This window comes from Oryx dammah, unplaced genomic scaffold, assembly GCF_014754425.2.
Source record: "Oryx dammah isolate SB20612 unplaced genomic scaffold, SCBI_Odam_1.1 HiC_scaffold_18, whole genome shotgun sequence".
In the NCBI taxonomy this organism is placed as follows: Eukaryota; Metazoa; Chordata; class Mammalia; order Artiodactyla; family Bovidae; genus Oryx; species Oryx dammah.
The window spans coordinates 75,092,586-75,119,913 of NW_024070202.1; the positions used below are offsets into that span (position 1 = coordinate 75,092,586).

General features: G+C 46.9%; 1 protein-coding gene across 2 annotated transcripts in view; it reads left to right on the top strand.

The window, feature by feature from the left end:
* TNS3 (tensin 3) overlaps positions 1–27,328 on the top strand; it is a 221,616-nt gene that overhangs the window by 38,011 nt on the left and 156,277 nt on the right. For both annotated transcript variants that reach the window (XM_040259791.1, XM_040259792.1), the window contains exons 2-3: positions 6,835–6,946; positions 18,502–18,539. The gene's annotated coding sequence lies outside the window, so the exon portion shown is untranslated. The remainder of the gene's footprint in view (positions 1–6,834; positions 6,947–18,501; positions 18,540–27,328) is intronic.

Below are 27,328 nucleotides of genomic sequence, written 5' to 3' on the forward strand. Positions count from 1 at the left end.
GCGAGGGAAAGCAGAGCTTTGCCTGGTGGGAGGCCGGCGCCCTGGTGAGCCCACGTGAAGTGGGAGACAGCTTTGCTCTTAATTTTCGAATCCAGCTCCGTCTTGGACACACTTCCTTGGACTCCTTTACTGGAATGGAAGCAGGACATTGGCAGTTTCACGGACTCCCTTCTAGCTTGTGTTTCTTTGCGAAGGAAAAGGGTGCTGTAACTCTGGGTGTGTGAGGATGCTCTAGCGTTGTTGCAGAAGTGCAGGTTCCCCAGGGCCGTGTTACAGCGCTTGGTCCTGGGACTGTCTTCCGTGGCGCTTGACTTAAACTGAGCAGATGCACAGGCCGCTCCCTACTAGGTTCAGCAGTCCCCTCTCTGAGTCGAATACTTAGGCATTTATTGCATTCGTTTTACTGGAAACTTATGAAGGTTCTGAGGAGTGAGAAGTTGTCAGAATGTCAGCCACTTGACATCACTTTGAGTTGTGCTCATTCTGATTTTTAGTTTAACAATCAAACGCCACTCCTGAGAAGCTTGGGGACCGTGTGTGGAAGGCAGAGGATGTCCCTGTGCTCTGGGTCCTTTGGCTCTTGGTGGTTGGAGGCATCTCTGGGCAGGATCACTCCAGAGGTTTGGGGCCCGCTCTCCTCACGTGGGAATTTGTGGTGTTTAACTTCAGATTCAACTTGCTCGGTGATTTTGCTGAGTGCATCAGCCGCCCTCGGATGCTACTGAAGGTTTCCTGGGTAAGAAAACACACACCTAAATCCTCTCTCCTGAAAGGAAAAGAGGCTTGGGTTGTGCTGGTTTAGGCTATGTGGGGGTAACTGTTGCCACTGCAGTGTTAGCCTAGAGAACTGAGCCGAGAGGACTGTGAGGTTTTGCATTTTCGCAGAGCAGAGCAAAAGGTTACCCTGCTGCACGCCTGTGGAGCACTTCCTCGCTCAGTTTTGCAGAGATTTTTCTTTCTAAAAAGAGACCTCACCATCAAGACCAGCACTAATTACCCTGAACCCCTCAGGGAGTCCTTGTGGAGCTGGCAGCCTTGCTCTCTACCCTTCCCACTGTCTGCTCCTAACAATTAAATGCAATTTAGATTCCTGAACTGAGCCTGCTAAATGCTTCAGCATTTCGGCCTCCCCTGTTCCCGTGCACTCATTGGGTCCGCCTCTTTGGGAGAAATGAAAGCACAGTATCAGGTGAAAACAAAGGCAGCCTAATCCCGTCTAGGCTCACTTCACAATGGAGATGTTATGTACAGATGAAGCGTGAGCAGATGTTATTACACTATCTGAAATGAATTCCTCCACCATCCAGCCATTGAAATGGCTTCGGCCTCTACACAGCACCTCTGCTGTTTCCTTCCTCCAGGTTTCTAACTGTGGCCTAGCCGGCAGAAAAACCACAGGAACACAGTGCCTCTTTCTCCCTGGTTGCAATAAAGGTATTTGTAAGGAATAAAACGTCACAGTATCCCCTGTTGGCTCACAGAATACAGCCAATTCATTCAGTCGACAAGTATTAATGGAGGGTGCCAGGCACTGTGCAGGGCCTTGGGAGAAAAATAGATAAGAGCCTGGTGTCCTGCCTGTAGGAAATTACACAAAAGAGACGGCTATAAACAAATAACTGAAATATAAGGGAGGAAAAGTGTGTGCCAGCTGGGGGATTATGATAGAGGGCTGTGTGTGTCAGCTACTTGAATCTCTACTCCTGTCTGAGCACGAGGCCTGGGTGGAGACTGGGTCTGAGCCCATATTCCTTATCCATTGGCTACGGGGTCTTGAGCTTGCACCCTAGTGCTCCATTTGTAGAACAGTGTTGGTTATTTATAGCACAGAAGGGCCCTGCCAATGTCATGGACTTCATGATAGTAGCACCTTCATTCCTCTTTTGTAAGCACTGAGTTCAAGAGCCCTACTATCAAAAAGTATATGGTCTCTTGAAAAAAGCAGAAACAAACATGTAAATAAGTTTGCAGTAGCAGTGCCTTGCCACGGTGTATTAATCTATACACTATTTAGAAGTGTGTTATTTGATGTCCAAATACTTAGGGAATTTTACTAAGATCTTTCTGTTTTTGATTCCTAATTTAATCCTATTGTGATCAGAGAACATATTTAGTACAACTGGAATAATTTAAAATTTTCTTAGACTTGTCTACTAAACATTCCATATGCATTTGAAAAGAATGTGTATTCTGCCGCTGTTAGGTCAAATGTTCTATAATGTCAGTTAGGTCAAGATATTGATAATATTGTTCAAAGCTTATGTATGCTTGCTTATTTTCTGCAATAATTATAAATTATTTATAAAATTAATATTAATTATTGAGAAAGGCTATATTAGTTTGCTAGGACTGCCATAGTGAAAGAACACAGACTAGGTGTCTTAAACAACAGAAGTTTATTTTTTTATAGTTCAGGAGGTTGGAAGCCCAAGATCAAGGTATTGACGAGTTTGGATTTTCCTGAGGCCTCCCTCTTTGCTTATTTTGTATGGTCCTCACGTGGACTTGCTCTGTGTGCCAAGTTTCCCTAGGGTCCCCTTTTCTTTATATAAGGACACCAGCCCTGTTGGGTTAGGTCCCTACCCTTATGGCCTCATTTTACCTTGATTATCTCTTTAAAGGCCCTAACTTCAAACATAGTTACATTGGAGGTTAAAGCTTCAATATATGAATTTTGTGGGGACATAATTCAGTGTGAGGTAATGAAATTTCTGACTATGTTTGCTTATTTCTCATTGCTATTCTGTCAGTTCTTGTTTCATATATTTTGAGAATTTTGTTATTAAATGCATAACTTTGTTATATTTTCTTGATGTTTTTACCCTTTTATCATTATGTAGTGCTTTCCTATGTCATTGGGGCTTCCCTGGCGGCTCAGATGGATATCATTAGGAATATTCTTTAATCTGGAATCTACTTTGTTATTAGTACAGTCATTTCAGCTTTTCTTTGATTAACACTAACATTGTATATTTTTCTCTTCTTTTTAAAAAAATATATAATTTGACAATCCCTGCCTTTTAATGAGATGTTTAAACTGTTTACATTAATGTGATTCCTAATATATTGAGGTTTAAATCTATCGTCATGCTGCTTGTTTTCCATTTCTCTTACGTGTTCTTTATTTACTGCTTTTTCTCTTTTCTTGCCATTTTAACATAATTTTGTTTTCTCTTCTTTGTTGTATTTATTACCTGCAACTCGTTATTTTAGTTGCTGCTTTAGGTTTATGTTATGCCTTTTTAGCTTCTCACAGTCTGCCTTCAAGTGATAGTGTATTACTTCGTGCATATTAGAGCCTCCCAGTGGTATACTGCCATTTCTCCTTTCCTGAGCTTTGTGCTGTTTTATCATAAATTTTACTTCTACTTATGTTAAACCTCACATTGTATCATTATTAGTTTTTATTTAAATAGTTATCTTCTGATGAGTTTTAAGTAACAAGTAAAAGACCTTACATATTTGTCCATGTAATTAATCAATTCTAGTGGTCTTCATTCTTTTGTGTAAAGCTATATTTCCATCTAATATTATTTTCCTTTTGCTCAGACTATCTTTAACATGTCTTGTAGTATGTGTCATTTAGTGATAAATTATTTCAGCTTTTGTATATTCTAGGAAGGTTTTAATTCACTGTCATTTTTGAAGTGAGTTTTTGCTGGATTGGTCAGTTTTTTCTTAGTACTTTATATTGCTACACTGTGTTCTCATTTGTTTTTTTTTGAATGAGAAATCTACTGTTGTTTTAATGCTTAATCCTGTCAGTGTAATTTGTGCTCCCCTTCCTCCCTGGCTGCTTTTAAGATCTCTTTTTTTTCAGTTGAAGTATAGTTGATTTAGAGTGTTGTGTTAGTTTCAGGTGTACAGCAAGTGATTAATTTATATATATATATTTTTTTTCTAGATTATTTTCCATTATAGGTTAATGTAAGATATTGAATATACTTCTACGTGCTGTACAGTAAATCCTTGTTGCCTATCTGTTTTATTTATAATAGTTTGTTAATCCCTACTCCTAATTCATTCCTCCCTTTCCTCCATACTTCTTTGGTAACTATAAGTTTGTTTTCTATATTTGTGAGTCTGTTTCAGTTTTGTATATAGATTCATTTAAGATTGTCTCTTTGTAACTGGGTTTGAGCAATTTGGTTTTCATGTGCCTTATGTAGTTTCTGTCACATTTTTTTGTGCTTGAGATTTTTTTGAGTTTCTTGGATCTATGGGTTTATAGTTTTCCTCATGTTTTGGAAAAGTTTCAGCCATTATCTCTTCAAATTTCCCTCCACCCACCCATTTTCTTTCAGGGTCTTATAAGCTGCTAAAAGTTGTCCCACAGTTCACTGATACTCTTTTTGTTTGTTTATCTATCTATTTATTTACATAGGTTGTCTTTTCTTTCTGTGCTTTATTTTGGTAAGTTTCCATGGTGATGTCTTCAAATTCACTAATCTGTTCTACTGCAGTATCTGATCTGTTAATAATTTTATCCAGTGTTTTAATATTTTTCATCTCAGCCATTTACATTTGCTTCTGTAAATGTTTGTTTTGGATCTTTTCTTACCTTCCTTTTTGAACAAATGGAATATAGTTATAATACTCTGTTAATATCTTGTGTGCTTATTCTTGTCAGTTCAGAGTCACTTTCAATTGACTGATTATTCTCACTATGTTATGTTTTCCTGTTGCTTTGCATGCCTGATAATTTTTTTAAAAAAGTGTTTATTTGGTATTATTCAGCTGCACCAGGGCCTAGTTGTGGCATGTGGGATCCTTAGTTATGGTGTTGGGATCCTCAGTTGCAGCATGTGGGATCTAGTTCTCTGACCAGGGGTCCAACCAGGGGCCCCTGCGCTAGGAGCGTGGAGTTATAGCTGCTGAACCACTAGGGAAGTCCCATGCCTGATAATTTTTGACTGGGTACCAGGCATGGTGAATTTTACCTTACTGGGTGTTGGGTATTTTTTTATTTCTACAGATATTCTTGAGCTTTGTTCTGAAATGCAGTTAAATTACTTGGAGAGACCAGGAGCAGTGCTCAGTTTACAGTTAATCATTCCTCACTTTTGAGGCAAGATCCTCCTGTTTTCTGTGCAATATTCCCTGAATCTTGGGTTTTTCTGGTCTGGCTGTGGGAAGAAGGACTGTTTTCGGCTCTGTGTGAGCACTGTTTCCTAAAATAGTGGTTCTTTCCCCAGCCTTGAGTATCTTCCTCAAACAGGTGTGTGTCCACACATGCTCTTCAGTACTGTGCTGAATGCTTCCGAGGGCCCTTCTGAAGATCTTAAGAGTTCTTTGCAGCTCTCTCTTCTCCAGTGCTCTGCTTAGTGAACTCTTTCTTGCTGGCTTATTCAGCTTGAATTCTTAACTCCTTTCCTTCAACCCATGTGGTATACTGGTTCTCCCTTCCCTCTCTGCATCCTGAAATCTTTCTCCATGTAGGAATTTGGAGACAGTTGTAGAGCTCACCTCATTTTTTCCTGCCTCTGAGAAACTAGATAGGTTCATTTGCCTTTTCATGAACATCCTATAAAGAGAATCAGCCACTGTGTGCTCATATCTGACTTCTTTCATTCAGCCTGATAATGCTTTTGATGTTCACCCATGATGTTGCATGTATTAGTAGCTTACTCTAGTGTATACCTAAGCGAATATTTGGATGTATGATATGTATCCATTTTATGAATATACCATGGTTGGTTTGTCCAGGTTCCTTGTGGTGGGCATCTGGGTTACTTCCTGTTAGGGGCACTTTTTAAAAAGGTAGCTCTGATCATTCTCAAACATATGTCTTTGCGGACATACTTTTTAAGTGTCTGTAGAAGTGGAATTCGGAGAAGGCAATGGCAACCCACTCCAGTACTCTTGCCTGGAAAATCCCATGGATGGAGGCGCCTGGTAGGCTGCAGTCCATGGGGTCGCACAGAGTCGGACACGACTGCAGCGACTTAGCAGCAGCAGCAGCAGCAGAACTGGAATTGCTGAGTCGTAAGATTGGTGTAGATTTTAAAATATGTGAAAGAAATTGTCAAGCTGCTTTCCAAAGTAGCTGTACCATTTGTCTCCATTCTCGGTAACACTTCATCTTCTCAAAGAATTTTAGCTATTCTGGTGTGAGTAATGGCCTCTGTGAGTCCATGCGGATATTGGTTATGTTAGGATGCTCTGTCACATATCAGAAAATAGGAATATGATTGGTATTTAGTTTCAAAGGCAAATTGAATTTTTATAAGATCCTCAGCCATAGCTGTGAGCCTTGCTTGACACTAGAAACATGGATTTGGTGGCTGAGTGGTCCATGTCTTTGCAGTGCCTGTGTGTGTAATGGAGTCAGTGCTGTACCAGGTTTAAAGAGGAACTACCTGTCCGGTCACCCTGGTCTGATGACAGCTTCTCTGCCAGTACATGAGTTCAGAGAGGCTAAGGGGCCAGGAAGGCCAGTGAGTTAGTGTCCTCTGCTATAATCATGCTGTTTGCTGATTGTTTCTTCCCTAGAAAAAATCATTAAGACTCTAGGCATGCACGTAGATTCTTTTGTCACAGAAGTGGTGGCTGGAAGCTGATACACTATCACATAAGCCCTTCACCCAGGGGATTATGAGCTGGGTGTGTGGGCCATCACTAGGGCCCTGGCACTAAGCGTGCCGATGGGGTATCCCAGGCTCCCGGGATTCCAGCCTTGGCAAGATGCTGTCTTGTACTGCTCTGTTTGCCTGGTCAAGTTCCTGTTTCAGCTGTTCACCAACTCGGCTGGATTTACTATCTCTTGAAAGGGATAAGGAAGAGCAAACGGACTATCAATGGAAGTGCTAACACTTTCTCCCTTTACTTTTTCAGCCAGAAGAAGTAACTGCGAGTCTGCACAGTTTTAAGAACAAGGCCTTTAAAAAAGCCAGAGTCTGTGGGGTTTGCAAACAGATTATTGAAGGTCGAGGGATTTCATGCCGAGGTGAGTCCGCGTTGATCCTTCTCATGCCAATTAAACTGAAGCAAAGCAAACAAACAAAAACCCAAAATGAAACCTTCTTTCGGGAGTTTCCAAAGTTAAATCATGGAATTCCCCATCTTAACCTGAGTTTCCCCTTACCCTCACTGGACTGGGATGGAACGTATTTACACAGATATATGCTCATGAGAAGTTTTTCCAGAAAGAGCAAAGCTAGTCTTATGGGAGGGGGGCAGCCGTGAGGGGCTCCTGACTTATTTTCCTTCTGTCCTGTAGTGTCAGTAGCCTGAGTCATCCCCTTTTGTTTTCTGGTCTCTTACCAGAGTTTACAAATGAAAATTTTCTGTTCTTTTGAGTGATAGTTCATTGCATTACTGTCCTTTTAGCCTGTTGTCAGGCATTGCGCCAATCTGTAAACAGAGCCACCATCTTCAGTATTTGGTGTTTAAACCCCAGGTAATCAATGCAACTTGCTATTTTTTGTGTTTTCATGGTAGTAAATCTGTATAACAGACATGTGAGGAGGACTTCTCTTGTTTCTGGAATCGTGGTTCTGTGTCATAGAGCAGAGGCAGGTGGGGTTACCTGGGAGAAGGCTTTGGGCTGCTCTGGGCTTGTTATCACTGATGGGTTTGGGATTTTCTCTGTAGAATAGTTCCAGGGTTGCCTCTAGGCTCCCCATCCTCCCAGTGGACTCCCTGGCACATGGTCCCTGAGGGCTGCTTTGGGGTTAGGCAGCCTCAAGGGAAGATGCATGATGGCCACACTGCAGTGGAACCTTAGAGGGGGCGGGAGGCAGGTGTGTCCCCTCCTCTGAAGCGGCCCTCCACTGTCAGCGCTGACGGTGCCTTGGAGCCAGCTCCCGCCTCTCCTTCCCCCTCTGCGGCCTCCTGGAAGTGCCACAGGTCCTCACCCCACATGGGTCTCTGTTTCAAAGTTGATGTACCTGCTTCTCAGAGTGCATGGCGCTCTCACCTTGTCCTTGGATGCAGGTTCCTCTCCACCTAGAAGGGTGAGCCAGGCCCTGGGGGCTGAGGCGTCACGTGTGGGGGTGCACATGGGGCCTGGATCCAGCACCAGGCCTCTCGGTACAGGCCCTCTCCCCACATCAGCAGGCCTGCATGGGTGTGCAGGTACACCCGCACACACATGCATGCACACACACACATACTCACAGGAGCATACACACACACGGAGGTGCAGAGAAGGGTGTGGCCAAGACAGGGCTGGGCCAGGAGTGCAGGCTGGTGCTCTGAGTCTGTTAGGATCAGAGTCTCTTCTCTGAGTCCCTGATGTGGGTTGCAACATTGTTCTCTGGATGGCTGGCGCAAGGCCTGACTGGGATGGGTGTGAGGTGCTGAGCTCACTTTCTGGCACTTCACTTTGCAGCTGCTGTGATAATAATTTTTCCTTGGTGACCCCACCTAAATGTGCCATGGTGATCCCTACGTGGGTGACATGGGGGACCTTAGCTGGCTGCTGTCCACATGTGCAGGTCATGAACACAGACCAAGCTGGTTTAGCTCTGTAGGCCCAAGGGCTCTGTTTCCCACATACAGTTAATGATGGCCTGGTGGCGACAAACAGATTGGCTCTTGGGAGAGTCAGTTTCCTTCTCATCTCTGTACAGCTGAGGCCTGAGTGGGCTAAGGAGCTATCCCAAATATCCTTTTAAAACTCTCAGTACTTCTTTCTTAACTGCCTATAAGATAACAGTTATTCTCTTCAAAGTAAGTGGAAGCAATGAGATCTGACCAGATTGGAGACAATGGTCCCCAGCAGCCAGGCTTTCCCATCAGGCCAGAACTCCTCAAGGATGCTGACAGCCCCCAGTATTGTCCAGGGCTTGGCATGAGAGCACACATTGCCGGCTCACGCCTCCTTCCCTGTCCTGCAGCTTCCCAGGCTTGTAGGGGCCAGGAAGGGGCCCAGAATATTCTTTGGTTCTTAATGATCTGTCTTATGGCATTTGTAGCCTGTGATGTGTGAGATGTCAAGGAGGACTAAGAGGCCTGGCAGAGTGGTGTGGGTGGCGTGTGCGTGGCTGTACGTGCGCGTGGCTGTGCACCCTCTAGAATTCTATGGGGGAGGCAGTGAGATCTCAGGATCCCACTGGGTGCGGCATTGCCCAAGGCCAACTTGGCCCCAAGGACCCTGTGCAGGACCAACACAAAAGGGTGGGAGGGCAGAAGGGTGGCAACAGGGTGGACTTGTGCAGTGCTAACTCGTGATCTGTCTGGCTTATACTTTTCTGGTCTAAGAATCACTGTGGTTCTGTTTTATTTCATAGTCTAGCCCTGTGGAAATCACTTTTTGGACCCACCTAGTTCTTTTTTCCTTGAAGAAAATCCTTCAGTAGCAACTGTCCCATAGGTGCCCTCTGCCTCCGGGGTTTCATCTCCACGTGTCATTTCCCCATAGGAACACTGCTACGGTGTTCTCGTGTGGGGAAACCAGGGTGCACAGGCTGTCACCCCACCCCTTGGCTGGGATGCTTTGCCTGGTGTGGAGGCAGTAAGAAGAGATCTGGGGTTGGGCACAGGTCCTGGGGCCGCTCTGCACTCATGTTGCCCTTCCCTGTGTGCACACCCCAGCAGACATGCCACAGTCCCCATTCTCACCTGGCCTCTTTGTTTTGTCTTAAGGCCACACTCCTCTGTTCTGAGCCCTCCAGCTGAGGGAAGTGTATGGACTCTCCCTGAGGGGCCCTGGATCCATCCCTTGTGGCCGGGTGGTGGCACTTGTCGCCCTTGAGGCACGTGGCCAGGAGCATTGGGCTGGCAGAGGCCACCTTGGGGGCATGTACAGCTCAGGGAAGCCACGTCCTTGGCCAAAGGAATCAGCTGCCTGGCTATGGGCACTGGATGGAGGCTGTGCTACTGGGAGAAGTAAACAGAGCAGGTCCTCCTGAAGGCCAAGGCCCAGGTCTGGCGGAAAGAGGCCCGCTGACATCAGGGATGCCTGCACGCCTGGGGCCCCACGTGAGTGGCAGGACAGGCAGCGGGTGGCATGGAAGGAGGCCATAGTGACAGGTGCCCATGGAGGCATCATGCCTTATTTCTGGGTCCAGCACGAGGTGTCTTCATAATGTGGTGAATGTCAGCCCTCGGGCACTGAGGGGCTGGGCACTCGCCTGTATCATTGTTCATGAGGTATCTATTGACTTCTCTCCAGAAAAAGGTGTTTTAGAACTCCTTCATATGGTGGGGACGGGCTTCCCAGGTGGTGCTAGTGGTAAAACCTGCTTGCCAGCGCAGGAGTCGTAAGAGACGCATGTTCAGTCCCTGGGTCGGGAAGATCCCCTGGAGGAGGGCATGGCAGTCCACTCCAGTATTCTTTCCTGGAGAATCCTATGGACAGAGGAGCCTGGCGGGCTACAGGCCATAGTGTCACAAAGAATCAGATACAACTGAAGCAACTTGGCATATGGTAGACTGTCTACATCTATGAGAATATTCAATAGGTTATCATATTTATGTACCTAACTAATAATTGTGTTGATAAACAATAGCTTCTCTTTTTTGAAAAGGAAAGGACTCTGTGCCAGGAGTCTTTTAGACATTATATTCTTAAATTGATGTGTGTGGGAGATCCAAGAATTGTGATTGTGACAGTCTCCTCAAAAATGCCATCATCAGCGACATAGCCCCTGACACTGTCAAGGGAAAAAAGGCCTATGGCAGTGACCATAGGGATAGAAATGTGAGAGCTGGGTGTTTATATGTGTTGTTGCTGTGTGGCCATCTTCTTCTTAGCTGTGCTTTTTGTCCGCATCTGAAGGCTGGGCTTTTTCCCCTTCTGCACTGCATCCCTCTGGACGGGCAGGGGCAAGATGTGGGGGTACCACTGGGTTGGGAGCCTGGCACAGTCACTGGGTGTGTAGACGGTGCTTGGCAGGGTCAGTGGTTGGCTTCTGCAGAAGTTGTGGCCCTGGACAGGCGCCTTTCCTGGCCTTCAACTTATAACCTTTACAGTTTGCCTGTTAAGTTGTTAATCTCTAGGATCTCTTCTTTTTGTCAGTAAGCTATATAGATATCATAAAAATCAGACAGTTTAGTAGTTTTCCCTCCTAATAATTTAGATGTATGTTGTATACGTTTGCACACTGAGCCAGTGTGTATGTGCTGCCTGTAGACATTACATGTCTTCTCTCAGTGATGTCGCGCAAGTTGTGTGAGGTCTTACTGGAGGGGCCCTTCCTTTGACTTGTTTCTGGAGCAGTAGGGAAGCATGGACCCTAGAGACAGGCTGCTTGGATTCCTGCCCTACCTCTGTGCCTGAGTTTTGTTTTAGAGTCATTGTGAGGAACTGATTAAATGCACGAGGAACACAGAGAACACTGGTTGCCTCAAGGAAGTGTCTGGTAGTGTTGGGTGTTATTCCTGTTGGTTATGGTGTCACATTGCTGATGGTGGTGATGATGGAGAAGGGTTAGGTAAGTATTCTGTGACTTCAGCTAATATTTTTACTATTCTTTTTCTAGCTCGTTCTTGACCTTCAAGTCACTGATTTTCACATTTTAGCCTATTTGCCACAGGTTATTTTCATGTGGCTAACTTAGAAGAAAAATTTCATTTTTAAGAGACTGTTGTTTGTACATAGAGGCTCTTTAACCCCTATTTCTCAAACTGTAACTACAGGCAAAGCCACACAGATGGCTGGTGAGCGATGGGGTTAAGAGTCTGGTTGTGGTTTGCCTCCTGCTGCTCAGAAACCCACTGAAGTGGTTCCTACCCTGCCCTCCCCACCTGCCAGGGCTTTGAACAGGTAGCCTGTTCTCACTGCTCCACTGAGGTCTTTTGGGTGGGTTAAGTGGCCCAGCTTCCACTGACAATCCTTCTACAAACCCACACTTGAGGGCACTGGCGTGGGTGGTCATGATGTTCTAGTCCTGAGTGGGTGAGTCTTTTCCTGGGTGTTGAAAGTTGTAAGTTCTGCAGAACTTGGCCCCGTGGAGGAGATGGATTCAGAGAGAATGCAGTGTTAGATCAGACAGAAGTGATGGCCTTCGGAGAGACGGTTTGCCTAAATTTAATAATGGAATAGGAGAGAACAGACTGGAATGGAAAAAAAAGAAATGCTGCTAAAGAGACAACTGTAGGGAGGAACCTGAGGGAAATGAAGGTTGGGAAAGGGAGCAAAAAAGAGGACGGAGGGAAAATGGGGTGGAGGGGGGTTTTGTAAGGAATATTTGATAATGACTTTTCCCCTTTGGTTAACACATATTAACTGCCTGCTGGAATAAACATATGAGAAAGTTGTGACCTGTTTGTGAGGAGCTCAGAGTCTGAGGGGGGAGTCCTGTCAGTGGGGAGCTCAGAGTTGGAGCAGGGAATCCTGTCGGTGGGAAGCTTACAGTCTAGGGAGGGAGTAGTTCTGTCCCTGTGTGTGAGACTGTCACAGTCTACAGTATGCTAGGGGATTACAGATAAAGCTTAGGGCTGGATAGGCTGATCAGCAAGTCAGCACTTGCTTTGTGCCAGGTGCTGAATTAGAACCCCGGGACATGGTGTCAGTTAGGACCATCAAGGCAAGAAAAAGGGGCAGGTGACCAAGCACTGAGTGTGGCGTTGGGCCCTCTGCTGAGGGCATCTGGCCACCCGTCTCATGCAGCTGGTGACTGTGGGTGTGGTTAAACTGGGGCAGAGGTTGAGGGCAGGTTGGGGTGAGCTTGAGGGCAGAGGCAGAGAAGCAGAGGTGAGACCCAGGGCTCGTCTCTCTCTGGGTAGATATGTGTAGAGTGTTGTATGACAAGCCTAAAACAGTGGCCTGGCTCCTGGAGACTTCGGGAGAGTAGTTCCAAAGACAACAAGGAACAATGTGGGTCCTTTCAGAGCCAGACACTCTGGACAGTTGCTGCTGCTGTTAAGAGTGGATTCCTGCCCGGGACTTTGGAAACCCTTTTGACCAAGGAATGCAATGCAGTCCCCAGGTTTGTGGAGGTGAGGATTCCATGTGTCATTAATTCCTAGGAACTTGTGAGACATGCGCTGGCCATATACCCCTTCCCGGGTGGAGAAAGACCCCTAATGGGAACTGCTGAGGGAGCCTTAGGGAGCTGACCGTGGACCTTGGCCTTGAACTTAACTCCAGTCTTTCACTTGATGCTTCTCTGCTTTTCATTTTTGCAAGTCAGTGGATGAAAAGTGGTGTCTTGCTCTATTATGTTTTTTACATTCTTCTGGTTATCACTGAGGCTGAGCATCTAAAAAGATACTGAAAAGATGTCTGTTATGTATTATTCATTCATTTTTGGCTGTACTGGATTTTCATTCCTGTGCGTGGCTTTCTCTAGCTGTGGTGAGCAGGGGCTACTCTCTAGTTGCAGTGCATGGGTTTCTCATCGTGGTGGCTTCTTTTGTCGCAGAGCGTGGGCTTTAGGGCACGGGGGCTTCAGCAGTTGCACCATGTGGGCTCAGAAGTTGCAGCGCGTGGGGCCTAGAACACAAGCTCAGTGGTTGTGGCACACAGGCTTAATTGCCCCACGGCCTGTGAGGTCTTAGTTCTGGGACCAGGGATCAAACATGCATCCTTCACATGGACAGATGGATTCTCTTATTTATTTACTCTTGGCTACACTGGGTCTTTGTTGCTTTGCACAGGCTTTCTCTGGTTGTGGCAGGTGGGGGCTCCTGTTTGTTGTGGTGCCCAGGCTTCCCTTGTGGTGGCTTCCCTTGTTGTGGAGAACAGGCTCTAGGTGTGTGGACTTCAATAGTTGCAGCATGCAGGCTCAGTAGTTGAGGCTCATGGGCCTTAGAGCACAAACTCAATAGTTGCTTTGTTGTTCCCTGGCATGTGAAATCTTCCCAGACCAAGGATTGAATCCATGTCCCCTGCATTGGCAGGTGGATTCCTATCCACTGCGTCACCAGAGAGGTCCCTGTAATGTTCTACTTAGTAAACTGGCCTTTCAAATCTTTGGCTCATTTAAAAAGTTAGATTATTTTTTCTTGTTGATTTTTAAGAAATCACAGTATAGATATTATAATATTAGTGTTTCTATCATTAAATTAGGTAGAATTTATGCCAATTTTTGATGGATTTTGACCTACAGAAATGTCAGTTCCTTACCATTCCAACTTACACGTTGCAAACATTGTGAGCAGTTGCTTGACTAATTTTGCTCATGGAGTGGTTGTCATGTGAAAAGTTTAAGGTTTGGCTAGTTCACATTTACCCATCATTTCATTTCATTTCTGTTTTTGTTTCTATTTAAGAATGCTTTCCCTTCTCTGGGGTCTTAATGATGTTCTACAATATTTTATTCTAATATTCATTTCTGCTTTTCCAATTCTGTTCCAATTTCATGGTTGATTCATCTGGAATTCATGTTATTTAGGTTATTTTTCATGAGTAAGCTGGTTTTCCCAGCATAATTTGTTGTGTGGCTATTCCTTTTGTAACTGAATATGACAGTGTTTCTCCCCTGTGCCGAATTCCCACGTGTGGACTTGTCCATTGCACATGTCTGATTTTACAGAGTTTGTACTGTGCATATATAACCAGCCTGCCAGTGCAGGAAACATAAGAGACCCAGGTTCAATCTCTGGATTGGGAAGATCCCCTGGAGTAGGAAATGGCAACCCACTCCAGTATTCTTGCCTTGGAAAACTCCATGGACAGAGGAGCCTGACGGGCTGCAGTCCCTGGGGCAGCAAAGAGTCGCACATCACTGAACACATACGAGCAACATTATAAGCATGGTCACAGGTTAGCTTTTTTAAGTCCTGATTTCTCAGTAGCCATTCTGCATGTCATTTGTGGATATAAATTTTTTTCTTCTTTATTGCTTCAGTAACTTCTTTTTCCATGGCAGAAATGGGTCTTTGATATCACTTTTATTCTTCATTACATGGAATGAGAAGAATGGCAGTGTTTTATGCCCATGAATTGAGTGCACATTATATGTGACTTAGTTGGCTGGGTCCCCCTAGTTGCTTCTGCAATCAGTCTGTTTCAGCATGGTATCACTTAAGGTTTCCTCAGCAAAACAGAACCAATAAGATGTATATAGAGAAAGAAATTTACTGCAAATAATTGGTCCATACGGTATGGAGGCTAAGTCTTGTCTGTAGTTGGCAAGCTGTGATCCAGAAGAGCCAGTGTGTAGTTCCTGTCTGAGTTCTAATCCAGAAGCAAGAGACGACCGAGGTGCCAGCTTGGAGACAGTTGGGAAGGGAGAACCGATTCTTTCTTACTTCACCATTTATTCTATTCAAGCCCTCAGTGAATTGGATGAAGCCCACCACACTGGAGAGGACAATCTGCTTCACTCAGTCTACAGTTTCAAATATTCTAATCATTCAGAAACACCCTCCCAGACACACCCAGAATACTGTGTATCCAAATATCTGGGCATCTTGTGGCTCAGTGAACTTGACACATAAAATTAACCATCCCAAATATGTTGTTTTGGCTACAGTCTTTGAAGAAAATCCAGCTCTGTACAGATAGATATTTGGAAAGGAAAGCATGTTCTTTTTTGATTTTACACCAAAACTCAAATGATAGTTTCTCAGTTTCCAAAGAAGACATAAAAGTGGCCAATAGATGCATGCAGAGGTGCTCAGCATCTCTAATCCTGTTATTGTTGCTGCTCAGTTGCTCAGTTGTGTCTGACTCTTTGTGACCCTGTGGACTGCAGCACGCCAGGCTTCCCTGTTCTTCACTGTCTCCCGGAGTTTGCTCATACTCGTAACCATTGAGTCAATGATGCCATCCAATCATCTCATCCTCTCTCGCCCCCTTCTCTTGAGGGAAATGCAAATCAAAACCACCGTGAGATACAACCTCACACCTGTCAGAATGGCTGTCGTCAAAAACACAAGGGAAAACATACTTTGGTTAGGGTAGAGTGAAAAGGAGAACTCTTGTACACTGTTGGTGGGAATATAAATTGGTTCAGCTATTGTGGAAAACAGTATGTAATTTCCTCAAAAAGTGAAAAATAGAGTTATCATATGATCCAGCAGTTCCACTTTTGGGTATATAGCGAAAGGAAACAAAATTAGTGTCTTCAATAGATGCCATGTTGGTTGCTGTATTATTTACAATAGCCAAGACATGGAAACAACCCAAGTGTCCATCAGTGGATGACTGAATAAAGAAAATGTGATAAAACATTATTCAGGAAGAAAAAAGTAGGAAATCCTGCCATTCACCATCATGAATCAGCAGTGTGCTAAGTCAAACAGAGAAAGATAAATACTGTACGGTATCACTTATATGTGGAAACTGAAATCTGAGTCTGAGGGACCATCTATGGTGCTGGGATTTTGGGTGGAAAGTTCGTAATACTTGGGTCACCTACTTACACCCCAGGAACAGTGGGTCCACCTCTCAGGATCCTCGCCTTAGCACTCGGGTGTCTTATGCAATTGAGTCTGATTAGTTAGCCTTCGTGAATGTGATGGTTTGCCCTGTAATGGCCTAAGGCTCTTGTCATAGCCCAGTGAGCCATCCATCGTGAACATGTCACGCCACTGTCACGGTTCCCCACAGCAGAGTTCCTTTTTGGGTTGAATCGGTTTGTTGATCTGCTGCATAACCAGTTACTCCCAAAGTTAGTGACTTACTGTGGCAGTAGCTTCTGTTCTCACTACTTCTGTGGGTCAGGAATTTGGGAGTCACATGGCTGGGCAGTGCTGGCTCAGCGTGTCTTAGGAGGCTGCATCTGAAGGCTCTCCTGGGGCCGGAGGACCCGCTTCCCAGGTGGCTTCCCAGCAGGCTGCTGGCGGCAGGCCTCAATTCCTTCCCATGGGCCTCCTCCCCAGGGCTGCCTCAGTGCCTCACACGTGGGCAGGGTTCCTCTCAGAGCGGGGGTCCAGGAGCCCAGAGCAGAGGTCACTTGCCACGCCCTCCACTGTCCTGCCTTGTCACACGACCCGCTCTGTCACTGTGTGAGGGGACCGCATGGGGACGTGGGCTCCGGGAGGAGCCCCGAGGCCATCTCGGGGGCTAACTGCCACAGGAAGTTGTGCTCCTGTCCTGGCTGCTGAGTGGTCCGGCCCGCCCCATTCAGTGTGTGCAGACAGAGCTTCCTCTGGAGCCGGGGAAGTCTTCACTGCATTTCCGCTAATTCTCATCTTCCCCAAAGGCCAGAGGGCCCCTCAGCTGCCTTGTCTCTATCTCTGATCTTCCTGTTGGCCTCTGCCCCTGGCTGTCCTTCTGTCTAAGATTTTAATCTGGTGTGAAAGCCCCTTTATTCCAATGGCTAGCCTATCTTGATTAGAAAATCACTCATCACCTTTGCTGGGTGGACCCATTAGAAGATGTAGAATAAATATTTGTCTTTGTGAATAATTTCACAAACCTTGGATGCATAGAAAGAGCTCAAAAACTAGATCTTGCAAAGATAATACCCCTGGCTGTTCCAGGGATCCCCAGCCACGGGCTCTTTTTCTTTATTAGTTTGCTTCATCCTCATTCAGTCTCAGGTGGGCTATGAGTTAGGGCTTTCAGAAGACATAGGGGATGAAAAGTTTGGGCCTTGAAGTGCTGACTGCAATTTGGGACCTATCTCCTGATCTCAGGCCTTGTTCTTCCAGGACCCCACACTTTTATACATTGATGCTGTGCTTTGCAGTTTCAAAGCAGGGTCCCTTAAATGATGGCTTTTTGGCATCACCATAACCCTGGAAGAGGAAAGAGGCCTGGTTCCACCTATGGCATCCCAGCCAGGCTGGGCCAGAAAGCCCCAAGATCCTGTGCCCCCAAGCCTAGATCCCTGTCCCCTATCCCACAATCACCCCATGGGTTTATCGGATAGATGCCTGCTTGGAGCCCGCAGGGGCGCCTGCACTGCACTTATTTGGTACAGTTGCTTCATTCCTCACTGTCTCCCCGTCCTTCTGTCTCTGCATGGGAGCATCGGCAGACAGGCCCCAGTACCCTGAGCTGCTTTGGTAGGGAGAGGCTTTCATGTCATGTAGGCACAGCTGCAGACCATGGAGGGCGGGCCTGTGAAATCCGCATTGGTTCCGGCTCTCTCTGCATTGTTGGGGCCTCCGAACCAGCACATGCCTCTCTCAGTCCTCACAATGGCCTGGGTTGAAGGATCCCCCGCAGGAATTTAGATGTGGATTTGTTCTGACAGTCAGTTCTTAGGTCATCCGGAAGTGGAAGTAGCGTGGAACGCAAATGTCCAATTTCTCACTAATTTAAAGGCGCCAGTCCTGAGTCTTCTGGGGCATTTTCAAGTTTCTCTCCTTCAGGGAAAAGCTATAATTTCCAGGCAAACACTGATACTTTTTACCGCTCAGCTTCACTGCCTTTCTCCTCCCAAGGTGCTGATCTGGTGGCCTGAACCCCTGGAAGAGCCAGTGTGTTTGTAACTCCTCTCCAGAGTTCCCTCCGCCATCTGGGCCACTGCTGACACTGCAGAGGTGGCTGGGTTCCTGGACACCATGTCCATCCACCCCACGCTCTGTTGAACTCAGTGTTGTGTCCTAAGCGAAAAACAACCTCCCCCTGTCTGGGCTTTCTCAAGGATTTAGAGATGGAAATGTAAAAAGTATGGAGAGACTGCTCAACACGCCTTCTTTTTCCTTCTCTTGCAGCCTGCAAGTATTCCTGTCACAAGAAATGTGAAGCCAAGGTAAGTGTTACATCGCTCTCTCGTGGGGCTTCTGGAGCCAAATTGGCCCGTGTTGAATGATGTGTATGGGAGGAGACTGCATTGGATCGTAGCCACAGAAACGAAACTCTTTAAGAAATGGCTGCTAGATGCTTTCTGTATAGTTTTCATCTCAAGAAAAAATGAGGAGCTATGAAATCCATGTTTTTAATTATAGAAAAATAACTCTTAAGAATTTGGTTTCAGAAAAGAATTTGGTAATTTTGTCCTGGCCATGTCACAACCCTTTCTCCACATCACATGATCCCTTCTTTCTAATCACATCGACGTGCTGCTGTTATAGGGTAGGGAGAGGGGCTGGGTAGGGTCTAGGGCCCATGGCTGGCCTTGGGGATTTTTCTGGTTTCATTTTTGAGTGTAGTTCATAGATGGGGTTTGGAGGGCTTCCCAGGTGGTGCTAGTGGTAAAGAACTTGCCTGCCAGTGTAGGAGAGGTAAGAGATGTGTGTTCGATTCCTGGGTTGGGGAGACCCCTGGAGGAGGAAGGGACAACCCACTCCAGTATTCTTGCCTGGAGAGTCCCATGGACAGAGGAGTCTGGTAGGCTGCCATCCATGGGGTCTCAAAGAGTTGGACATGACTGAAGTGACTTAGCATGCACATACATGGATGGGTTGGGATTTTCAGGCAGTCACGGAAGTATGGGGACCCTGAATCAGGGAAGTTGTCCTGCATTTGTGCATTCCTTGGAAGGGTTAAATTGCTGGGTGGCCCCATGAAGCACTTGAAGTCTGGTGTGCTGGGTTGGGTGCAGAGCTTTGATTAGTGGGGAATGGGGAGGCCTGGAGGAGAAGGCAATGGGACCCCACTCCAGTACTCTTGCCTGGAAAATCCCGTTGGTGGAGGAGCTTGGTAGGCTTCAGTCCATGGGGTCGTGAAGAGTCGAGCACGACTGAGCGACTTCACTTTTACTTTTCACTTTCATGCATTGGAAAAGGAAGTGGCAACCCACTCCAGTATTCTTGTCTGGAGAATCCCAGGGACAGAGGAGCCTGGTGGGCTGCCGTCTATGGGGTCGCACAGAGTCGGACACGGCTGAAGCGACTTAGCAGCAGCAGCAGCAGGAGGAGGCCTGGAAATGGCATATGGAAGCTGCAGGCACCCCTAGATAAGCCCTGATTTTCCACGTGGGTCCCGGTGTGTGCATCTCTCATACATTCCAGGTATGATGTTACCTTCAGTGGGGCCAGGGCCCATGCATCGCCTCTCCTTTCTGGGACCTCCTCAGATGCCCTGCAGGTCGCCCTGTGGCTGGAGGTCCAGGGAGATGGGGTTTAGAGAGTCTTGGGATTTTGTCACTGCTCTGGACCTCCTGGGTCAACCTTTCCTGGTCCTTGGTCTCTGAGTGGAAGGAATGTGTGCTGGAGGCCAGCTTTGTGGAACTGTGGGCTGGTTTCACATGTGTGCTCTCCATGTGAGGATCCGGGTTTCCTCCACTCTCCTCACCATACACACAGGCATGCACGTGCAGGCACACACAGTCCACACTCGCCCATGCCCCATACATGCACACACTTCGCACATATGCGTGCAGTTTACTCACACGGGCACGTGCACACACACAAAGCTAGGAAAGTTACAGGTGGCTCTAGCCCTGCTTTTTTTCAAGAAAGAGATTAACAGAATGAACTTTCTTATTTAACTTTTTGTTATGGCGCATTCTGGACTTAGGGGGAAGAGGCAAAGCTCGGATAGAGTGCAGTGCTGCTCTGTTATCCAGCCCCCAAACTGGCCAACCACCCCCTCAACCCCGCCCGAATCCCATTCTCTTCCGAGATGTCACATGATATGTGCTTTAGTCGGTTCAAGATCAGGCCCCATGGTGGGGCTTTGGGGCACTTCTGTCACTTCCGATCTCGCTGTGGAGAAGGCTTCCCCTTTCTGTCCAAGGCCAGGCATTCTTGCTCACTCTTACCACTGGGCGTGACTAATTTCTAACCTTGGTTATTTTAGGTCTGCTTTGCCACCCTCCATCATGCTATGTGCTTTCAACCCAAGGAACTGTGTCAGAGGAGAGATTCCTGTAAGCAGTGGAGTGTGGACGATGCCACCCTGGGGGTACATTTCAGATTTCCAAGCGGGTTTTCTCCCATCTACCTGGTCAGGGTTTGGACGGAACTCCAGCCCCTGAGAGTCCCAGTTACAGTGAACTTTGTACTTCGGAGGTTGTTCCCCAGAGCCTCAGTTTCTTCATGTGTAAAACTTCGGGAGTTGGTGATGGACAGGGAAGCCTGGTGTGCAACAGTTCCATGGGGTTGCAAAGAGTCGGACACGACTGAGGACTGAACTGAACTGAAAATGGGTGAATAATACATCTACAATCCACTTGAATCAGTTTGCTTTTAGCTATTAGTTAGGGTAATTATTTAAATTTTAAGGAAGTGGAATGAGTTATGTATAATCCACGTCACCACATACGGCAGACAGAGGAGAGAGCCATGCCTAGGACCCTGTTTGTCCTGTGTCATCGTGCATGTGTGCACGTGTGTGAGCGTACATTGTGTGTGTATGCCTGTGTGCACTTTCTCATGTGACACTCTGGCTGGCCACTCTTGACCCACCGCTGCAGTCTGAGCCCCGCTGCCCTTGGCACCGATTCTCTAAGGAGACCTGGTGCCGGCCACTTAGGGGATTGAATTCTTTGGTTCAAAGAATATTCCAAAAGCCTTAACTATCACTGATTGTGGCATTTCTAGCCACAGTAATTGGCAGTTTGCTCGGGATAGTTAAGCTTTTATTCTTATTAGATCATGGTGGAGGGGGAAATGTATCCATATTCTTTTTTTTTTTTTTTTTGGATAACACAGCTTTGAATGGCAGGAGAGAATGCCACTGGCAATAACAAAGACTCTTCTTATTCCAGAACTATAATGGCGATACTGCTGAGCAGATCATAAATTCTCAGCCACCCCTGAAGATAAGCACGGTGTTGGGTGGGGGGTAGGCAGTTCAGTCTCCCAGGAGGTGAGCCACGGCTCCCTCACACGGCTGGGTCCTTAATCACTCCACGTCTGTGCCTAACTGTGAGTGTCCAGATTTCTTTGAGACTGAGAAAACTTAGGTGAAGCTCTGGTTGAAAACACAGGCTTTGCTGTAATGACTGACTTGGGGATGGCGTGGTCCATGGATCCCCTGTGTGCTGGGAACACGGAAGGAGAGGGCACAGCATGCATGTCACTGTGTGATGTGTTACTATGCGGTGAGTCCTGCTGGCATCGTCATGCTGCTGTCAATCAGAGGCTCCCAGCCGGGCCCAGGATGTCCCCTTGGTAGAGTCGGAGATATGGAAGGAGAGAGCCACCCTGCAAAAAAGGGACTGAACCATGGACTGGGTGCTCAGGCAGGGGAATGGAGCCTTGAGCTAGGACCAGGGTCTCTTTCTTCTTGTCTGTTGGGCAGTATGTCCCCTCAGGTGAGGCCCTGCAGTCCAAGGGCACATGGAGGCAGAGACCTGGGCTTTTATCCTTCTTGTCTGCTGGAGCAAGTCCAGTTCCCTGGAGCCTCAGTTTCTTCATGTGTAAAATGGGTGAATAATACATCTACAATCCACTTGAATCAGCTTGCTTTTAGCTATTAATTATGGTAATTATTTAAATTTTAAGGAAGCTGAATGAGTTATGTATAATTACTGAGGAGTTTGGAATTCCAAATATCTTGCTCCGTGGGAGGCTGTGCTGTTCATGGGTGCCACGTGAGCTGTTTGGGCATAGTATCTTGTTTTTTTCCTGGCCTCTGGCTGACTCATTGGTAAGAGAAAAAAGGAAGTAGGAGAAAAGAAATAAAGCTGTTTCAGGAAGGCAGACGATGGTGAAGAGACACGTGGGGGATGGGGTCACTAGTGGGGCACCCCCTAGATGTGGCAGAGATGGGGTTCCTGGAGCTTTGGTGAGTGGGTATGAACACTACCTCCACTAGGTTTTTGCAAATGTAAGGCCCCATATAGGGGCTGAGCTGTGAGTTGGCAGAAAGCGAAGAGCGAGAACTTTTTCATAAAAGTCCTGGTTGGTCAAGCACAGAGCCTGTGAGGGTCTGTGTGTTTATCACCCCAAGTCCTCGCGTACACAGGCAGCTTAACGGTCTCATCTGAAACATGATGGGTGGTTGTAATCCAACAGGGTGGTTTTGGGTGGCATGAGATCAATAACGAAGTACCTAACCAGTGACTAGGGCTCTTAATGGGTGCTCAGAAGGAATGAATACCAGCTACGGTGTTGAGGGATTGTCAGTAACGTGCTAAGCTGTGGCTTTTCTAACTTTGATTGTCACAGCCTCCCTCGGAGGTCATTGTGTCCTCATCCCAGCCTTACAGGTGACCCTGAGCCTTGAAACAGTCACACGGCCCACTGGGAAACAAGACCTGAGCCATGTCCTACCTGCAAACCCTGACCTGGCCTCTCACTGAATGTTTACACTTCCCTTCCCTCCTCCTCCCACTCCTTGCACTAAGGAGAGAGGTGGTTAATTTTTAAACTGCCCAATTCAACAAACGTTTCCTGATTTGCTGTCAGTCAGGCCCTGAGCTGGGTGCCTAGATGTAGCTTGCTGAGCTCAGGTCCATTTCGGCCTGCCGCCCTTCCAGGACTGACCAGGGGGCGGGGCCAGTCCAGGTAGAGGATTTTACTTGTCCACCTTCGGTAGACAGGCGGGTGCCTGTGTTTTGATATTTGACTTTTGATTTTTTAAAAATTGATATTAAAATAATAAAATCAAACGGTAAGTAGGAAGAATTCATACATCCCTCACCATCAACATCCACACAGCCAGGGGTGGTGCACTTGTCACGACAGATGTGCCAGTATGAGTGCGTTATTATTAACTGAAGTCCATAGTTTATTTAGGGTTCACTCTCGGTGGTGTTCATTCTGTGGACTTGAACAAACATGTAACGACATGTTTCCATTGTTACAGTATCATTAGAGTAGTTTCACTGCCCTAAAAATCCTCTGTACTCCACCTGCTCATCCCTCCTCCCCCATAACCCCAGGAAACTGCTGATCTTTTTACAGTCTCCATGCTGCTGCTGCTAAGTCGCTTCAGTCGTGTCCGACTCTGTGCGACCCCATAGATGGCAGCCCACCAGGCTCCCCCGTCCCTGGGATTCTCCAGGCAAGAACACTGGAGTGGGTTGCCATTTCCTTCTCCAATGCATGAAAGTGAAAAGTGAAAGGGAAGTCGCTCAGTCGTGCCTGACCCTTAGCATGGACTGCAGCCTACCAGGCTCCTCCATCCATGGGATTTTCCAGGCAAGAGTACTGGAGTGGAGTGCCATTACCTTTTCCAGAACATTATATATTTGGAAGCGTACAGTACATATGGCCTTCCTAGGTGGCGCTAGTGGTAAAGAATCCGCCTGCCAGTGTAGAAGAATGCGGGAGACGCAGGTTCGGTCTCTGGGTCAGGAAGATCCCCTGGAGGAGGAAATAGCAACCCACTCCAGTATTCTTGCCTGGAAAATTCCGTGAACTGAGGAGCCTGGTGGGCTACAGTCCACGCGGCTACAGAGAGTCGGATATGACAAAAGCTTGGTGGAGGCATACAGTATATAGCCTTTTCAGACTGGCTTCTTTCACTCAGTCGTATATATTTAGGTTTTCTCCATGTCTTTTAATGGTCTGATAGCTCATTTCTTTTTAGTGTTGAGTAACATTACATTGTCTGGATGTAGCATGGTTTATTTATCTGTTCACCCAGTGAAGGACATCTTTGTTGCTTCCCTGTCTTGTTTCTTATTTTTTGCACATTGTTACTGGGAGTTCTGCTCTTCTTCTGGGCAATTTTGTTTCTTTTCCTGGAAAGATCCCTTTCCTGTTAGACTGTCCTCACTGATTTTTTTTGACTCATTATAATTAGTAGAAAAGTCACTTGACACATTTCATTTTGCTAAAGGTATGTTCATGGCTGTGGCTGTTGTCCCACTGGAAACTGACTCTAAGGCCAGAGTTTGGGGAACAGCCCCATGTGTGAATTCCTACTGGATGGTTCTGGATCTGCTCTTCTGTCAGCAAGCCATATGCAGCTGTGCTGCTGCTGCTAGTCACTTCAGTCGTGTCCAACTCTTTGTGACCCCATGGACTGTAGCCTGCCAGGCTCCTCTGTCCATGGGATTCTCCAGGCGAGAGTACTGGAGTGGGGTGCCATGCCCTCCTCCAGGGGATCTTCCTGACCCAAGGATCGAACCTGGGTCTCCTGCATTGCAGGCAGATTCTTTACCACTAAGCCACTAGGGACGCCCATGCAGCTGTGCTAGGAGAGTGCTATTTTATATAAGCATGGCAGTTTCCTCTATATGAAAAATTCACGTTTTTAAATCCCAAATAATCTGATTGTGGGGCCATGGAGCTCTCCTCCAGGGTGTAGAAAGTGGCCAGCAGGATGGAATCACTGTAATCTGGAGAAGCTTATCCCATTAACAACACTGCTGTTGGTGGTTCTGGTGCCGCCTTTTATTTTCACTTCTGTGTGTGGACCTTACCAGACCCTGCTGGGCACTGGACAGACTGGCAGACATTACACGAGAGGAAGCAGGCTGTTGAAGCTGGTAGTGGTATGTGGCCAGGTGATACAATCACGTGGCTGTGTAGTTGACTGTCTCACTCCTTCATGACTGATTTGTTCTCTGCTGCTGCTGCTGCTGCTGCTAAGTCACTTCAGTCGTGTCCGACTCTGTGCGACCCCGTAGACGGCAGCCCACCAGGCTCCCCTGTCCCTGGGATTCTCCAAGCAAGAATACTGGAGTGGGTTGCCATTTCCTTCTCCAATGCATGAAAGTGAAAAGTGAAAGGGAAGTCGCTCAGTCGTGTCTGACTCTTAGCGACCCCATGGACTGAAGCCTACCAGGCTCCTTCGTCCATGGGATTTTCCAGGCAAGAGTACTGGAATGGGGTGCCATTGCCTTCTCCCAAGTTTAAGCTATAAAGCTATATTTATGTAGAATTAACTAGTCCTTCCCCAGAAAAGCCCAGGAAGAAATTATAATCTTATTTTGAAACAGATTTATTTTACATAAATCATGTGACATACAAATATGCTCTTCTGCTTTCTCTAAATCATCACTTTTCATTCCACATGGCATAGTGACTAAGAAGGCGGCTTCCACACATACCTAATGTGAATCTGTACTCCCCGGCTGCACATTCAGCCTTTTGGCTAGTTACCTAATGGACTGGGGTCCTCTGGGGGTGGGGAGGGCAGCAAGAGGAAGCCTGGGCTGCTGTGGGTCCTAATGTACTTTGTTATTTAGCCTAAGACATTGGGGGTACCCTGGGAGCCTACTTTTGAACCACATCCTTCTTACTCCAGCCTGGGAACCAAACCCTTGGGTAGGGGATCCTCTGGGGTCAGTTGTCACAGATTCTTTGTTGGTAACTTCATCTGTGAGGGGAGGGGCGCTGAGCCTGGGCATTGCTCAAGTTTCCCAGAATACCTTTTGAAATCCTGGGAGCATGTGTTTTGTGACTTCATTAGTGGCTTGGCTCCATGCTTTCCGAGATCCCAAGGTGGATCCTGGCACTGGAATGCTGTGCTGGTCATCCCTGCCTGTTGTCATGCCTCTTCCCCAGGACCTGACTCAGACCAGAAGGCGGCTGCAACAGGGTTTTAGTTTCGTCAGTTTTAATTGATAACACAATAACTGGAATATGTGTAGAGAGTCTCAAGGTGACTTTTGAAGAGCCTCAGTCATTTAAATGTATATATTTGGGAAGGTTTGTTCAAAAACAGCCCTTCCCTCCCCATCATCTTCAGCCAGTACAACTTATAGTCCTTTATAGAGAGAGCACTTGGGTATGGGCCCTGTGACAAATCAGCCATTGCCCTGCGTCCCCCACATCTGTAGGATTTGGGGGAATGGGAGGAATGATAGCAGTAATGTTTTGAAAAAAAAATTTAGGAAATTGCTCTCAGTTAATTATTAGAACCGCAAAGGGAAACTTAGTTACACAACAGACGATCAAATGCAGTCAAGCAAGCTTGCTTGCTGAGGCCGGAGATGGGAGAGCACAGGTGACTTGCCTGCAGAGCATCAGGTTGCGGGTGCATCTGGGCTTTGCTGATGGAGCAAGGGCACCCAGGACTCCTCAGTTCAAAGCAGACGTCACCCTTTGTGAGGAGAGTAACAGTGGAGTGTGTGCTCGTCCTGGGTCAGACAGCAGGGCGGGAGTCCGGCTATGGAGTGTGTCTTATGCGGCCTGGGACATGCTGTCCTGGGGCCATGCTGCTCTGGGCACCTGTCACTCAAATGTAAACAAAAACAAGGAAAAGCACTCAGTGAATATTTCCCTCCTTTCTGGGTGTGACTGGATTCACTGGTTCATGAGATTCCGTAATAGATGATTATGTACTGATATTTCCCTGTAACCTGCACTCCTTTTGGGAGAATAGAAGTAGAAAATGGAAATTTCCACATGTAGCTGTCAGAAACCTCTCCAAAGCCATGAGACCCACAGGGGAAGGGGCCCTTGGACCTGGGGCTGGGTTCTGATGGCCCCGTGGCAGCTCCGTGAGTGTGGGTGTCTCCTACAAAAAGGAGTAAGGCAGTGTGCCCTAGATGCCCGGGTGTCCTCTGTGCATCAGTAGATGGCCCTCATGGTGCCCTCCTTCATCCCCACGCTGTCTGTTCTGGGTCCTAGCATGTGGTCTACGAAGAGGCAGGTTCCTGGGACTTCCCTGGTGGTTTTGGGGGTGAGCTCCAACTCTGGCCAGTGACACGAGCCATCCAGTAGAGCAGGTTCAAGCCTGCTCTTGTTCTCCAAG